This window comes from Myotis yumanensis, unplaced genomic scaffold (genome assembly GCF_028538775.1).
Source record: "Myotis yumanensis isolate MYYU_CA2020_CCGP unplaced genomic scaffold, mMyoYum1.0.hap1 SCAF_1, whole genome shotgun sequence".
NCBI lineage: Eukaryota > Metazoa > Chordata > Mammalia > Chiroptera > Vespertilionidae > Myotis > Myotis yumanensis.
In genome coordinates, this window is record NW_027223752.1 from 79,125,280 (window position 1) to 79,141,881 (window position 16,602).

Below are 16,602 nucleotides of genomic sequence, written 5' to 3' on the forward strand. Positions count from 1 at the left end.
TCATTCTTCATTCACCATTTAGCATTTTTATCATGTCAATGCCATCGTTCTGTTCACATTACACAGCATATCTTGACACTCCTCGTTCCCTTACTCCCTTTGGTTCCTTTACCTTCAAATGACTCTTTTCTCTCTAAACTAAAATTGGAAAAATATTCTTTCATGGCTTCAGCTATTTCTCTAGACTTAGTCTCTTCTCTAACTTCTATGTATCAGCTTCCTGAGCTGCCATTGCTGGGTCCAAGTCAACACATCTAAAACAAATCTCTTCAACCTCTTCCAATATCAAATCAACTAGCTGCCTTTCCTAGCTACATTTTAAATTACTGGCATCAATCTTCTCTCAGACTAGAAACCTGGGAGTTAATTTGACTCCCCGCCCCTTCCTTCCAACAATCACTAAATCTTCTTCAATCTTCCTTCAGAATATTTCCTGGATCCATTCTGACCTTCCCTTTTCCACTGTCAGATCTCCAGTCTTATCACTTCAAGCCTAAATTACTGTAAGAATTATCTGATTTTTCCTGACAACATTCTGTTCCTGGCCCCTATAGATCATCCTTTACAATCACTGCCTATAGTGTTCATGGCAAAATCCTCAAATCTCCAATAGTTTCCTACTGAATTTTCCAAACTATGTTTAAAGTATTCTGAGAGATTTTAGTGGATGTTTTATTCTGTTCAAATAAATTTGAATATGCTGCATGTTAAACTATTTCTTATATTATTATTTTATTTTTTTAGAGCGAGAGAGGAAGGGAGAGACAACCATCAGTTTGTCATTCCACTCATTTATGCATTAATTGGTTGATTCTTGTATGTAACCTGACTGAGGATAGAACCCACACCCTTGGCATATCGAGACAATACTCCAACCAACTGAGCTACTCAGCTAGGGCTAAACTACTTCTCGAAAATTAATTCAATATATTAAAAAGGCTGGTGTGGCTCAGTGGTTGAGTATCGACCTATGAAGCAGGTCACAGTTCAATTCCCAGTCAGGGCACATGCCCGGGTTTCGGGCTCCATCCCCGGTGTAGGGTGTGCAGGAGATGTGCAGAAACATCTCTCATCATTGATGTTTCTATCTCTCTCCTTCCTCTCTGAAATCAATAAATACACTGAGTGGCCAGATTATTATGACCACCTCATCAATACTTCGTTGGGGCACCTTTTGCCTTCAATACTGCAGCGATTCTTCTTGGCATTGACTCCACAAGATGTTGAAAGATGATGCGAGGAATCTGACACCATGCCTGATGAATAGCACTGTCCAGTTCTGTGAGATTTGATGGTTGTGGAACCAGCTGCCTGATGGCTCTTTTAACTTCGTCCCACAAATGCTCAATTGGATTGAGATCTGGTGATTGTGGGGGCCACCTAAGCAAGGTAAAGTCTCCCTCATGTTCTTGAAACCACTCCTGCACAATACGAGCACCGTGGCATGGCACATTGTCTTGTTGGAAGAAGCCATCTCCATTGGGATACGCCATCAACATGATAGGATGAACTTGATCAGCAACGATACTTAGGTATGTTGTGCTATTCAGACATTTATAATGATCTGGCCCTCTAGCAACTTCAGCGTGAAATTATAGCTAATTTACCTACAAATGTCAGGTGGTCATAATAATCTGGCCACTCAGTATATATCCTATATAATAAAAGAATAATATGCAAATCAACCAAATGGCAGAACAACCAGTTGCTATGATGCACACTGACCACCAGGGAGCAGAAGCTCAACGCAGGAGCTGCCCCCTGGTGGTCAGTATGCTCTCACAGGGGGAGTGCTGAGTGCAGCAGCAGCGCTAAGAATTTCCAACTGACGGCAGGGAGCAGGCCTAAGCCATCAGTTGGACATCCCCCAAGGGCTCCCGGACTGCAAGAGGGCACAGGCTGGGCTGAGGGACATGCCCCTGCCCCCGAGTGCACGATTTTCGTGCACCAGCCCTCTAGTTTAAAATAAAAGGCTCTGAGAAGGCTGCATAATTTTATTTAACTCGGGGTACCAAACTTAGCCACCATCCCTTTTTAAAAAAATCTGCCAAACATACATAAAAAGATGCATATGTTCCAAGGAACATAGTTTGTGGAATTGATTTACTATACCAAGACTAAACTATTTATCTAAATGTAGAAAACCTTCATAATCAGGTACCTTACTATGAGAAATTAATAATTTTTTAAATTAGATGGGGAAAAAAGAGCAAAACATCTCCCACTATTTTTTTTATAAAGGGAGGACGGGAAGTTTTTTTGAGGGAGGAAAATTCCATTCACTGGTATTAATCAAATAACAATAATATTATCCTATCTAATAAAAGGGTAATATGCAAATTACCCATCACTCCATCACAGAGATGGTGGCACCCATAGCCACAAGATGGCGGCGCCCAGTCCCCTAGCCCCGCTGGAGTCCCCCAGTCCTGGGGGAGGAGGTGGCCGCTGAGAGTGGGCAGCGTACGGGCGGAATGCTTGCTTCGTCACCATGGTGACGAGGCAAGCATCCCACCCTGGCTGCGGAGGGCCTCTGGGCCGTGGAGAGCCTCTGGGCAGCAGGTGTGGAGCAGCCAGGCCCCACAGAGAGCAGAGAATCATGGGGAGTGGGCCTAAGACATCAGGGCTCCAGGATTGGAGAGGTCTCCCCTGAGGGCTCCCAGATTGGAAAGGGTGCAGGTCAGACTGAGGGACCCATCCCCTGTGCATGAATTTCATGCATTGGGCCTCTAGTTAAAAATAATAGCTAGCCTTTATAAAATACTTACTATATGTTCGCCATAGGCATTATCATATTATGAGCATATCATGCCCTTTTTATAGGTGAGGAAACTGAGGCACATAAAGGTTACATAATTTGGCCAAGGTCAAAGAGCAATAAAGTTGAGTCAGGACTGGAACCCAGGCATTCTGTCACTATTGCCTCTACTTTCAACCAATATACTATACTGCCTGCCTATCTCTCAATTAAGATGAGAGATTAAGGGTGAATGTGTAGACAGGTGATGCAGGTTTATAATTTCCTAGCTCGTTACTTTGGCAGGGTCACTTATTCTATCCTGAATCTGTTATCTCAAATGTGAAATGGAAATATGGTTATGAAGATCAAAATGAGATTACATGTAAGTTATTACTGTTATTATCACTCATATTTACATAAAATATAAATATATACAATTCTGGTATTTTTGGAAGGCAAACCTGACAACACTGTAGAACAAATAAACTATATCTTGTCACTCAGTTTACATTGACTATATAATTTATCATCCAAACCAGGACACATTTGAGAGTGAAAGGAGAAATTATTAAAAAGTATGCTGGGTCAACAGGCATAAATCAGGTTTGTCCCAAAGGAAATTGAGATTTTAGTCACCCCAAATCATTTAAAATGTTTACTTTCCTAGATTGATTTTAAAATATTTTTTCCTATAAAAATTATCAACTACTCAGCAGTAAAAAGAAATGAATTACTGATACACACAGATAATATAAGAATAAGCCTCAAATGCATTATGCTAAATGAGAGAAGCCAGACTCAAAAGGCTAAATACTATACAACTTCATTTTTTTAAAAAATATTTTTTTTATCAGATTTCAGAGAGGAAGGGAGAGGGAGACGGAAACAGAAACAGAAACATCAATGATGAGAGAGAATCATTGATTGGCTGCCTCCTACATATCCCCTAGTGGGGATCAAGCCTGCAACCTGGGCATGTGTCCTGACTGAAATAGAAAGAACTGTGACCTGCTGGTTCATAGTTCGATGCTCAACCACTGAGCCATAAGGGCTAGGCTACAACTTCATTTTTATGATATTCTAGAAAAGGAAAAATTATAAGGAAAGAAAAATATCAGTTGTTGCCAGAGTCTGGGGGAAGGTAGAAATTGACTACAAAGGGATCAAAGGCAACTTTTTGTGGTGAGAAATATGTTCTATATCTTGACTGTGAAAGTGATCACACAACTGTATGTACATTAAAACTCATGTAAATGTATATCAATAACCTGACTTTAAAAAATTGTAGTGCAGAACACATATCATTCATGGCTTTTCACCAGGCTCCTTGGACACTCAGCTACTCACGTAACAGAATATGGCTCCACTGAGCCATATCCATTCTTTTTTTTCTCCAAGTAACTGGTCCATCCTTCAGGCCTGGAAGTTCCAGAAATGTTCCTCAAAGCATCTGGAATATTTATGTTTTGACTGGTGATTACTAAGGCCAGCCCCTCTGGCTTTCTCTTTGTTCTGTTCAATCATGTGAGCTAAGTCTGACTCTGAAGATGGTAGATGCCCTCAGTGCCCTCTCTATGCAACAAAGTGGGGTGAGTCCTCTCACGTGAAGACCAGTGGGCCTTAAAAGCTTAATTTGCAAAGGCCTTTAGGTTGCCCATGTCTTTCCCAGCTCTCTGGAAAGCTTTCTGCTCACTATGCAATAGCTATCACAACTCACTACCTGGGTGAAAAATGAAGACTCACCCAACCTTAAAGACTGGTATAGCTCAAAGATTAGGTCAAACAGACCCATGTTCAAATTTTTACCTTTCCCATTTAACTAGCTATGCGACCTTGGAAGAAGCTGAGCCTCATTTTCCTCAACTATAGAGATGTGTTTTTACCCTGTCTCACTCCAAAAGAATAAAAAACCTTGCTGGCAATAATTTTTTTTCTCTATTTTTTATTAAATTTATTAGGGCAATGATAGTTATGAAATTATATAGGTTTCAGATGTACAATTCTATAATACATCATCTGTATATTGTACTGTGTGTTCACCATCCAAAGTCAAGTATCTTTCTGTCACCATATATCCACCCTTCAGCCTCTTCTTCCTCCCCCAACCCCTTTCTCTCTTGTAATCATCATACTGTTGTCTATGAGTTGTTTTCTTCTTAATCCCTTCAACTTTTTTCACCCAGCCCCCCAACTCTCCTCCCCTCTGATAGCTGTCAATCTATTCTCTGTATCTATGAGTCTGTTTCTATTTTGTCTGTTAGTTTATTTTGTTTATTAGATTCCACATATAGGTGAGATCATATGGTATTTGTCTTTCTCTGACTGGCTTATTTTGCTTAGCATAACACTCTCCAGGTCCATCAATGCTGTTGCAAAAGGTACAGTGAGTTTAGGAATCCCTACTTTTTCCTCTGTGTGTGTGTGTGTGTGTGTGTGTGTGTGTGAGAGAGAGAGAGAGAGAGAGAGAGAGAGAGAGAGAGAGAGAGAAAGAGCGCGCGCTTCAATGTGGTTAGTTAACGTTTTTGCCATCTTCTCATAAACTGACTCCCTTGATCTCTCTGTGAAGTTCCAATATTAGTGCTCTTTCTCTCCCCAGAATTTTCCCATTACTTTGAAATCACATTGATCACTCAAAATATTATCTCAAGTTTTATAATTTGGTAGTAGTTAACTTATTTACCCCCCCTCTCCCCACATCGGTTTCTTTATCCAACTAAAGAGATCAAGGGAGTCAGTTTTTGAGAAGATGGAAAAACCTTAAACTAACCATATTAAAGCTTTCACAAAAAGAAACGGGAAAAGGTAGGGACTCCTAAACTCACTATAAGCATCCTTGAACACAGAAAGGATAGAACATTAGGTCTTGTAACATTTTCTGAGCTTTTTCTATAAAACTTCCTGCCTCTCCTAATACTTGATTTTTATGGAAACAAATTGTTTCTTCTCCCTGAGAAGTCCCCTTCCCTACTTTCTAGTTCATCACAGCCTATGACTATAATGACTGAGTTCAAATCTTCCTCTCTTAAGCATTTCTTTTTTTTCTTTTTTAAATATATTTTATTGATTTTTTACAGAGAGGAAGGGAGAGAGATAGAGAGTTAGAAACATGATGAGCGGGAAACATCAATCAGCTGCCTCCTGCACATCTCCCACTGGGGATGTGCCCGCAACCCAGGTACATGCCCCTGACCGGAATCGAATCTGGGACCCCTCAGTCCGCAGACCGACCGACGCTCTATCCACTGAGCCAAACCGGTTTCGGCACTTAAGCATTTCTTAATTCCTATCTTCACTGATCTCTTCCTTCACCACCTTTTAATGCAGTGGTTCTCAACCTTGGCTGCACATTAGAATCACCTGGGAATCTTTTTAAAATCCTGATTTCTGGGCCTCATCCTCTGGAAATTCTGTTTCTTTGTTATGGGGTGGGGCCACAACATTAGTAACAAAGAAACAGAATTTCCGGAGGATGAGGGCCAGAAATCAGGATTTTAAAAAGATTCCCAGGTGATTCTAATGTGCAGCCAAGGTTGAGAACCATTGTTTTAATGGAACTTAGGTCTTTAACAATGAACGAATAATGGAAGGCCTACATGTAAGACATCTGGCACTAACTGACCCAGGTGTGTTTCCTCTTGCCAACTAGACTACAAAACTTCTCATGGGAAGGGACTGATTTCATACTTTTATGTACACAACCTAAAAGGAATTCAACAACTCTTAGTTTAAAATATATACAAAAATTATATATATATATATATATATATATATGTATATATATCTCCTCCAGTGAGCAAATGAAGATCAAAATCTAAGTTATATCCTCCAGTGAGCAAATGTAACATTACAAAGTCCTAGTATTTAAAGGTTAATTTTTTTAAATGATTAAAGGAAAGAAAGCATATGTAATTCAATTCAACATACGTTTACTGAGCACCTATCATATGTCAAGAGATGAATAAGAAGTACATGTCTTAAACAAAACAAACAGAAAAACTCATAAAGACAACAGATTTGGGGCTAACAGAGGAGAAAGGGGGTGGGGAAGGATGAAGAGATTAAAGTGGATCAAATATTTGGTGATGGAAGGAGATTAGGCTTTAGGTAGTGAGCACAAAATAGAGTATACAGATGCTGTATTATAAAGTTGTGCACTTGAAATTTATATAATGTTATTAACCAACTAGAGGCCCAGTGCATGAAAATAGTGCACTGGGGCGGGGGGGGCGGCCCTCAGCCCGGCCTGCACCCTCTCACAGTCTGGGAGCCCTCGGGGGATGTCCAACTGCGGGGAGCGGGCCTAAGCCATCAGTTCGATATCCTTAGTACTGCCGCATAGGCGGGAGAAGCTCCCACCACCGCCATTGCACTCGTCAGTTTTTGAGAAGATGGAAAAACCTTAAACTAACCATATTAAAGCTTTCACAAAAAGAAACGGGAAAAGGTAGGGACTCCTAAACTCACTATAAGCATCCTTGAACACAGAAAGGATAGAACATTAGGTCTTATAACATTTTCTGAGCTTTTTCTATAAAACTTCCTGCCTCTCCTAATACTTGATTTTTATGTATTATATATAACTACATTATAGCAACTGGTAAATTTCCTGCCTCATTTCTGCTTGTATCCTTGAACTTCCCTTTCTTGTAATAAAATTCTCATCATCTCCACAAGGTTTATAATGGGAAAAACAAAAACAAGCAATTGTAATACAATATGTTAAGCATGGTGATATCCCTAATGACTTATCTAAAGAACTTAGGAAGAAAAACTGCTCTTTAAGTTAAGCTATGAAGTAGAAGAGCATGGTATAAAGCAAAGATATTTATAGAATCATTTAACAGAGTAATAGCTTCTAGTACAGCAGGACTCGCCTAGTGATTCTCAGTAGGTGTTCCACTAAATTTTAATCAATGTGTAAAACTAATTTTCATAACTATTACAAGTGTTCAAAACAAATGCTGGGCTGAACAATCATGTGATCCAGTATAGAGCTGGTATAACTTATTATAAGAATTCAAAACAAACAAAAACAAAAACTCTTTAATGTGAAGCCAGATTCAAAAGATCACATGATTCCCTAAGTGTGACATATCTTTCTTAGGTATATTTGACAAGGGGTGGGGAGGGGAGTTACAAAGACAGCAAACACTTGTACTCTAAAAGTAACAAAGAGAATGTTATGTTAACTGTGTTTTTAAAGCTATATGAGACACTATTAGACTGCTGGAGTAATGATACATTCTATTGAGTTGTTTAGTTATGTTTGGAGCCTTTTAATCCCTTCTAAGGTTATAATCTAATTGAAAGTCAACATTTTGAAAGAATGTGTCAAAGAGGGCACCAACTGGGGGGAGGAGATGAACAACACTGAGAAGAAGAAAAAGAGAAGCACAGAAACAAATACAGGCAGTACTTATTCATGCACTGTCCAGGGAAAGGACACCCCATCAAGTTACCTGGAATATCTTCTACACTTGCTAGGTTTATTATAGGAAATGAATTTAACAAATCCCCTTGATCTGATTCCATGTTCAGAACAACTCAAAACCCCTAGTACCTGAAATAAACCCTGACAGTGTTTATATTGGCTGACTGATGATTCATCACACCACCTTCTCTTAATTCAGTTTCCCATGGAAGGCTGGTCTGAGAAACAATGTCAAATTTCAGGTCAAGCATGAAAACACAGATTTTTGGAGATTCAGGAGGTACAACATGGTAACACATCATTACAATCAATAGACCAAACTGAATTCCAACTTTCTTATGACCAAGTAAGTCACCCTGAAATAAAAAGTACAAAATTGATGTTAAAGGGGAATTACCATTCCCACCACCTCTTCTTCAGTTTTAATAATGAGGTCCACTGAGCACACTACATTAAGGAATTAGGATTAATAATGGGAACATGAAGTTTGCTAAATTCTGAGAGCTAGGTGGTTGTTTATCATCTTTATCAGTGGTTTTGGACCAATAACTTTAAATTTTTCAATGACTTTATACTGGAAGAGGGGGTGGGGGAGCAGGTGCAGAACAGTATGCTACCACTTAGGTAAAAACAAAAAGTGTACATGAGTGATTGCTTATATATTCACTGAATATCTTTGGAAGGATATATAAGAAACTGGGGACAAATATCACTCCTAGAGAGAAACTATGTGTGACTGGGGGATTCGGTGAGAGGGAGATGTTTCCCTTTTAGACTTTTACTTTCAACAAAAGTAAAATGTACTAATAGTATACTAAACATTTCTTCTTAAATGGCTATATAAATGCCTGAATCTTTGGGAACACTTGGAGTTTCTTAAGCCAAGTAGATGATTATCTTCTCAGCATATTTTGGTTAATATCCCTTACTCTCCCTCTTAGAACATTCCAATGTTTTTCTGGAAATATTCACAGGGAGGAAAAATACTCTAACCCTTTCTAATTGTCTTCTTAAACTCATAAATAGAAATATATGTAAATACATATACAAAACAATGTCACCTTAAGGATCCTTTTTGACTCCTTGTTTAACTACTAAAGATATTTCTGAAGCTTTCAAGATAGATGGACTCTACGTATGAAAGGATATACCAATAAGATATACGACTCTCAAAAAGATAGGTTAATATACACTAATGTTAACACGCTATCTTCATGATTTGGGACAAATCTATTACCAATCTATTAACACTTGTGATTAATTTCTGTAGTACCTGATAAGTATGTGAAGGATATCCTAAGACCTTGATATAAGGATAAATTGCCCTTTGAGAATTAAAGAAATCAACAAAAGATTATGCTAGAGTCCTTTTATAACAATGGTTCTTAATCTTTCTTATACTCCAATGCTTAAATTGAGATTACTGCACAGCCCCATCAGTTATAGCGGTGTGTTACCACTATATGTCCTGGGCTGAGATCAGAATATATATTGAAGTTTGAAAATGTCCCCTTCTCTTAGAGAATACTCTCTTCTCCAGCAAAGGAGTCAAACACTACCTTAGGGAGGTATAATGACTCCCAGGTCCAAGACTTAACTGTAATAAAATTTAACCTACTCATTAAAAAAATAAACAACTTATCTCAATGTTTCCCCTAAGCTTTGGATTTATTTCTCTAAACACCCACAAGTCAGCTCCATGTGAGTGTCTAACAGCCATCTATTCTTGAACTTAATACATTGAAACTAGAAGCCTTAATAGTTACCCTCTCTTTTATTTCTCTCATCGTGTCCTAAGAACAAAGAAAATATAAAACTTTCCCAAAGTTAACTGATATTAGCAATTAGAAGATACTTGGAGATGAGCACAAAGTAGAAAACACAGCATTTTATTTTATATACTAGTGGCCCGGTGCATGAAGTTCGTGCACATTACAAGAGAATTAATGAGAAGAAATATTTTAATATTGCTATTTGCCCTTTCTCTATAATAGAAGTGTCAGAGATGAAAGAAAATTAGTAAAATGTATATAAAATCTCCCTCCTGTCAAGAGTCTGGAACATGCTGTGGGACCTAGAGTCAAGTCCCTGCCCACCACCCTCACGCGCTTGGAAAACACAGGAGACCCAGACCCGGCCGGCCCCACCCTCATGGGGTGAGACCTAGACCCGGCCAGCCCCACCCCCGTCAAGCCCCTCCAGATGGGGGCGAAGCCTCAGGAGTGGGGCCTGAGGTCCCGAGTCAAGCCCCGCCATGCGAGGGGCGTGGCCTGAGGCCCCATCAAGACCCTCTGGGCGGGGGCCACAGCCTGAGGTCTCCCAGCCCAGAACTGGGGGTGGGAGGCGCAGCCTTAGGTCTCCCGGCCAGGAGCTGGGGCAGGGGGCACGGCCTTAGGTCCCCCATCAAGCCCAGCCCCCCCTCCCCTCCCCCACCCTCCACCCCCACCCCGCAGCATCATACCAGTGCTGAATGGGGACGCACACAGGCAGCGTGATGTTAGCGCTGGGGGCAGAAGTCCCTGCCCCTGGCCCTGCCCACAGACTGGTCATGACTGGGACACCGTAATGGACAAATTAGCATATTACCTCTTTATTATATAGAAGATTTTTATTGATTTCAGAGAGGAAGGAAGAGAAAGAGAGAGATAGAAACATCAATGATGAGAGAGGATCACTGGTTGGTTGCCTCCTGCATGCCATCTACTGGGGACCGAGCCTGCAACCCAGGCCTGTGCCCTGACCTGGAATTGAACCATGATCTCCTGGTTCATAGGTTGATGCTCAACCACTGAGCCAAGCTGGTCAGGCGAAAACACAGCATTTTAATCCAACAATGTATAATTATATCCTATCCAACCTGAAAAGTGTATGCTTCCAGTAAAAGTACCATTTGTATTACATTTAAGGGATGTTTTTAAAATTTACTTTCCTAAATACATTTTCCAGAAAGCATCAAATTAATTGAATAAATATAATGATTGATAAAGTACGAATGTAATACTGACTAGTGTGATATTATGAGGCATCCCATCACTGGGCAAGCATTTTTAAAATATATATATTTTTTAATTGATTTCAGAGAGAAAGGGAGAGGGCAATAGAAACATCAATGATAAGAATCATCGAGCCCTAACTGGTTTGGCTCCGTGGATAGAGCATCAGCCTCTGGACTGAAAAGTCCTGAGTTCGATTCTGGTCAGGGGCACATACTTGGGTTGTAGGCTCAATCCCCAGTAAGGGGTGTGCAGGAGGCAGCCAATCAATGATTCTCTCTCATCATTGATGTTTCTAGCTCTCTCTCCCTCTCCCTTTCTCTCTGAAATCAATAAAAATATATTATTTAAAAAAAAAAAAATCATCGATTGGCTGCCTCCTGCACACCCCCTACTGGGGATCCAGTGGCAACCTATGCATGTGCCCTGACCAAGAATCCAACCACAAAGTCCTGGTTCATAGGTAGAAACTCAACCACTAAGCCACACCAACTGGGCCTTGGCAAGCATTTTTAAAGATAGTTTCTCCTTTCCGCAAAAAATTATACTCACCCTTGCTTATAAACTGTAGCAATCTATACATTAAAAAATCCCAAACTAGTCCTTTAATCCTCAAAATAAAATTCAATATAAACTTGAGCCTTATTTAGGATTTTAACAGAAAATGTATTTCTAAAAACCTTTCCAAGAAAGGTGAAGGGGAAGACTTGCTAAGAAAGAACTGGAAAATAAGCTTAGTACAAAAAAAAAAAAAAAAAGTAAAAAAAAAAAAAAAAGAAAATTAAAGGAAGATTAACTATAGGAGTTTTAGGAAGAATGTGAGGTGATAGGCATCAAGGGTCCTCATTCAAATGTTGTTATGTGTCTCTGTGAATGGCAGTTTACATACCTAAAATGAAAAGTATTACGAGCGTGTATATTTATTCCAGTAGCTCCACCATTCTTTTAACTTCCCAGATTTAAAACCTTGGAGATACCGTAGACTTTTACCCTCATTTTTTTCTATAGTTAATCAGTCATCATATTCTAATACTTCTTCCTTCAAAATGTCTCCTGTGAATATAAAGCAAAATTCCCAATTTCAAAAGAATACATACAAAAAAAAGACTGACCATTAAAAAAAACACATTTTTTCAAATGAAAAATGAGAAATATTCATGATATGCTGAGTCAAAACAAAACACCCAACCGCCATAGGAAGAAAAATGTATAATCCTAGTTTTATAAAAGAAAAAATATTATCAGCATAAAAAAAGATTTAAAAGGAACCACTCTACAATTGTTCTTTCACTTTCTCTACATTTCCTAAAATTTTTTTTACCATAAATATGCATTATTTTCAAACTTAGAAAAAAATCCTATTTTAAAAAATTGTCTCATTTTACCACTCCTTGTCTATTCTCGTTGCTCTCATCCTATTTCCTCCAGCCTCTCCCTTCCCCAGGACTCTAACAACAGCCTTCTTTCTCTTGAGGTCTCTGAGCCCACTGCTCCCCAACTTACTATTGCTTGCACACGTGCTCCTAAAACTCATCATTCAGACTTATCTACAGCATATGGAAACAGAGCTGGCCATATAAACAATCAACTTAAAATAGTGATTCTCAATCTCAGGGCCAGTGATGCTGGGCGTAATTATTTCTTATGAAGGGGCTATCCTATTGTAGGATGTTTAGTAGCATTCCTGGCCTCTATCCACTGGATGCCAGTGGCATCTCCCATCTCTTCCTCTTGTGACATTGCCAAATGTGTAGGGGGGGTGGGGGGTGGAGGGAGGCCGACTGCCCCCAGTTGAAAGCCATACATTTAAAAGTTATAAAACTTCTGCGGCTCAATGGTTGAGCACTGCTCTATGAACCAGGAGGTCATGGTTCGATTCCCAGTCAGGGCATATACCAGGGTTTCCAGGTTGATCCCCAGTGTGGGGCATGCAGGAGACAGCCAATCAATGTTTGTCTCTCATCATTGATGTTTCTATCTCTCTCTCCCTCTGCCTTCCTCTCTGAAATCAATAAAAATATATTTTTTTTAAAAAGAAAAGTTATAAAACTTCCAAAATCATCTCTCTCTCTGCTCATATACATATCAAGCCTAAACTTCTTTGATAGATATCTTACACAACGTTCCTCAGTCTTGCACACATCTTACTTTTCTCAGTAGTAACTTTCCAAATAGACCAGACAGACTTATTTAGTGTTCCTAGAAGAATCCTTTTCATTCTCAATTCCAAGTCTTTGAACACAGTTTCCTCACTAAAATTCCCATTCATACTTTTCTATTCAGTGGCCTATATCCATCCTTCAATTGTCAGTTCTTTGCAGAAGCTTTACTGATTAGCTCAGTTCAGTTCAGCATACGTCCACTAATATAGAGCATTATATTAGTATATACACATATATATTTGTTTGTTTGTTAATCTCATACCCTCAGAATTTTAGGGAGGTTACTCAGGCACATTTCTGCTGTTTAGCTATTGTGCTAACACTGTGCTGGGCACAGAGGCAATCAAAGCTGGACAACTGATGAATGAATTTAAATGCACTGCTTACAGTGTAAGCTGCTTTCTTATTAAATAATTTGCTTTCGAACCTAATGGAGCCGTTGGTTAAGTATAATCATTCGAAATGCTCAGTAACCCCTCAAAAAGTTTTCAGAATGAAAACATTAATATTTAATGGTATATTTTCAGGAACACCTAGTGTTGTGTTTTTTTCTTCCTTCCCTTTAAAAAACACGTAGGTTTTGAACTGTTCTCTACACTTTCAGGAAATGATACAAAGGACTTAAAACTCTTCATTATAACACAAACCTGAACTTTATTAACTCCACTGATCTTAAAATACCCAATGGATTTTTTACTCAGTGTACAAAACTTAAGTATGGTCAACAAGAGCAGACAACTCCATTGTATAGTGTTTGGATATACATCGACACAAATACACTTTGCACACATCTGTATTATATCCCAAGTCGAGAGAAGCAAATGAAATGAAAGCACTTTGTGAACTTAAAAAAAAAAAAGCCACATACAGAGAAGGCAACAGACTAGAGAGAGCAGCATAGTTACACGCTGGAAGCCAGCCTGCTTGGGTCCCAGCAATTATTAGCTGTGTGTCCTTGCACATGTCACTTCACTTCTCTGTGCCTCAGTTTCCTCCTTGTCCAACGGGGATAACAGTATCTGCCCCACATCGAAGCTCTCAAATCAGTGCTTGCATATAGAAAGCACAACATGAACAGTAACCATTGTTATTGTTGCACCATTAGTTATGAGCCTAGGAAGAAGCCTCAGTGTCTAAAGTTCTGGTTCAAGTCTAGAGCTGGTTTTGCAAAGTTTTACAAGGTTAAGCTCTCAAGTGGACCCGGTTCTCAGAATTTCTGCCGGTGCTAATTACAGACTTTCTGTTACAGTCATCTATTCTTAATCTGCAAAGAAAACTGACATAGACAACTCTGTCTTCAAGGAACTTTACAAGCCACAAGAAAACAAATCCACTCTTTGTTATCTCCATATTTAAGCCCATTTAAGAGCAAAGAAAAAGGCTAGGTAGTTACTGACCAACTTTTCGGAAAACACAATGAGGTCTTTTAAAGTTGCAACCAGCAATTCTTATGCAGTTATGTCAAGTTTTTGTCCTGCTAAACAAAAGCTTATCAGTCCGGGCACCGAGAAGCCGAGAAGCCGTCGGAGCACAAGGAAACGCCGCGGCCGGGCCGGACGGCGGGGGAAAACCTGTCCTCCGACAGGTCGCCTCGCGCGCTCCGTCCTCCCCTCCCCGGGCCGCAGACGGCGGCTCCACCCGAAGATAAATAGTGACAGCAGGTTCCGTCCGCGCCTCGCCCCGCCCGCCCGGGCCCCTCGCCCCCCCTCGCGCCCCCGGCGCCCGCAGCCCCGGCCTGCCCCGCCGCGGCCGGGCGGGGGGTTCGCCCCCGAGACCGCGGCCTCGCGCCCCGTTCCCGACCCGGGCGGCCCCGCCACCGGCCGCGCCGAGGCCCCGCGGGGCCTGCAGGTGGGCCCAGGGCGCGGCCAGGCCCCAGGAGAAGTCCTGCCCCGGCAGGGCAGCTGCGGGCGGGGGCACGCGCGGCCCGGCCGTCACTTACCGGCGCCTCATCGTACCGCGGCGCCTCAGTCGAGCCCTGGCGCTGACCAACTGCGCCCGGAAGCCTAGAGAGTCCCCGGGCTCCCGGGCCGAGCCCCACTCAGGGCCATTCAAACGCGGCCGCGCGCGGGGCCCGCCGGGATTGCTCCCCTTGGGCGTCTCTCAGGCTCCGCCCAACGCTGGCTCCGCCCCTCTCGGGTAGCGCCGGAGGGAGGGGGAGAGGGCGTGTGGCCACAGTGCCCCCTGGTGGTCATAGGTACGCACACTAGTGTTGCTATTTCGCGTAATGCTGCGCTGGAAACTGAGGATGATAAAAGTCAAAGAATGACTAATGACCATCTAGTGGGGGGAGGGGAGGAGACTGTACCCTAAGTGTTGCACCACGAGGTTCAAACCATTTGCTATAAAAATATGGTACAGGGCGAGATTTAGTCACTTCCATTTAAATGCACTCTAGGCAAAGGATTTAAATGCGTGGACTCTGGAGCTATGTGACGTTGGGTAAGTCATAAATTCCTGTGTGTTTTGGTTTCCTCATCTGTAAAATGGGGGTAATAGTAATAGCTGCCTCACTATGGTGAGGATTAAATGAGTTAATACATATAAAATGCTTAGAAGAATGTATCTGGCACATGGTAAGCACTATGTAATTGTTAGCTATTATATTTTTGTTCCTAATATGTGCCAGACTCTGCGTTAGACTCATAAGAACACAAGAAATGTGTATGATGCAGACCCTGTCCCCAGGAAGTAGGCTTAGTCTCTTTGGAATGGGGTACACTCAAGTATGAGGTTAAATTTGGGTCTGTCCCTGACATGCTTTTAATTACTGAGGGTAATTCTCTTTATCTTAGTGGAGGCAGAGTCTACCCATCTTCAACAATAAGCCACTGATCAAGGTTATGGGTTGTTTTATTTATTTAATAGGTTAATGGGGTGGGGCCACAACATTAGTAACAAAGAAACAGAATTTCCGGAGGATGAGGCCCAGAAATCAGGATTTTAAAAAGATTCCCAGGTGATTCTAATGTGCAGCCAAGGTTGAGAACCACTGCCCTAGGGTGACTTGCTTCTCTGGTTAGACAGCGGTGCTTCTTTTCAATATGTCGAGTCCACTCTGTCCTGCTCCAGTTTGTTCCGGATGCACACTATGCTTCACTCTGTTCTACTCCTCTCTGGCCCTGAGAATAACAATGTGTTTTTCCTCCCTAGTAACAGGTCTCTTACTGTAAAAAATTAAGCAATGGTGAAATTTTCAGGCCTGAATTTAGGTCCGTGGGAGAAGTATTTTTAGGATATGTTTTGCATAAGCAATGCCTTTGTGAGCTACTCTCAGAT

General features: G+C 41.0%; 1 protein-coding gene across 2 annotated transcripts in view; it reads right to left on the reverse strand.

Annotated features, from left to right (window-relative positions):
- Positions 1–15,399, reverse strand: part of KATNBL1 (katanin regulatory subunit B1 like 1) — a 42,223-nt gene extending 26,824 nt beyond the window's left edge. Inside the window, exon 1 of one of the 2 annotated variants that reach the window (XM_070425602.1) lies at positions 15,266–15,399. The gene's annotated coding sequence lies outside the window, so the exon portion shown is untranslated. Of the gene's footprint in view, positions 1–12,053; positions 12,179–15,265 lie in introns of those variants that run through there. The other variant, XM_070425611.1, reaches the window with a different exon arrangement.
- Between the last annotated feature and the right edge of the window lie 1,203 nt (positions 15,400–16,602).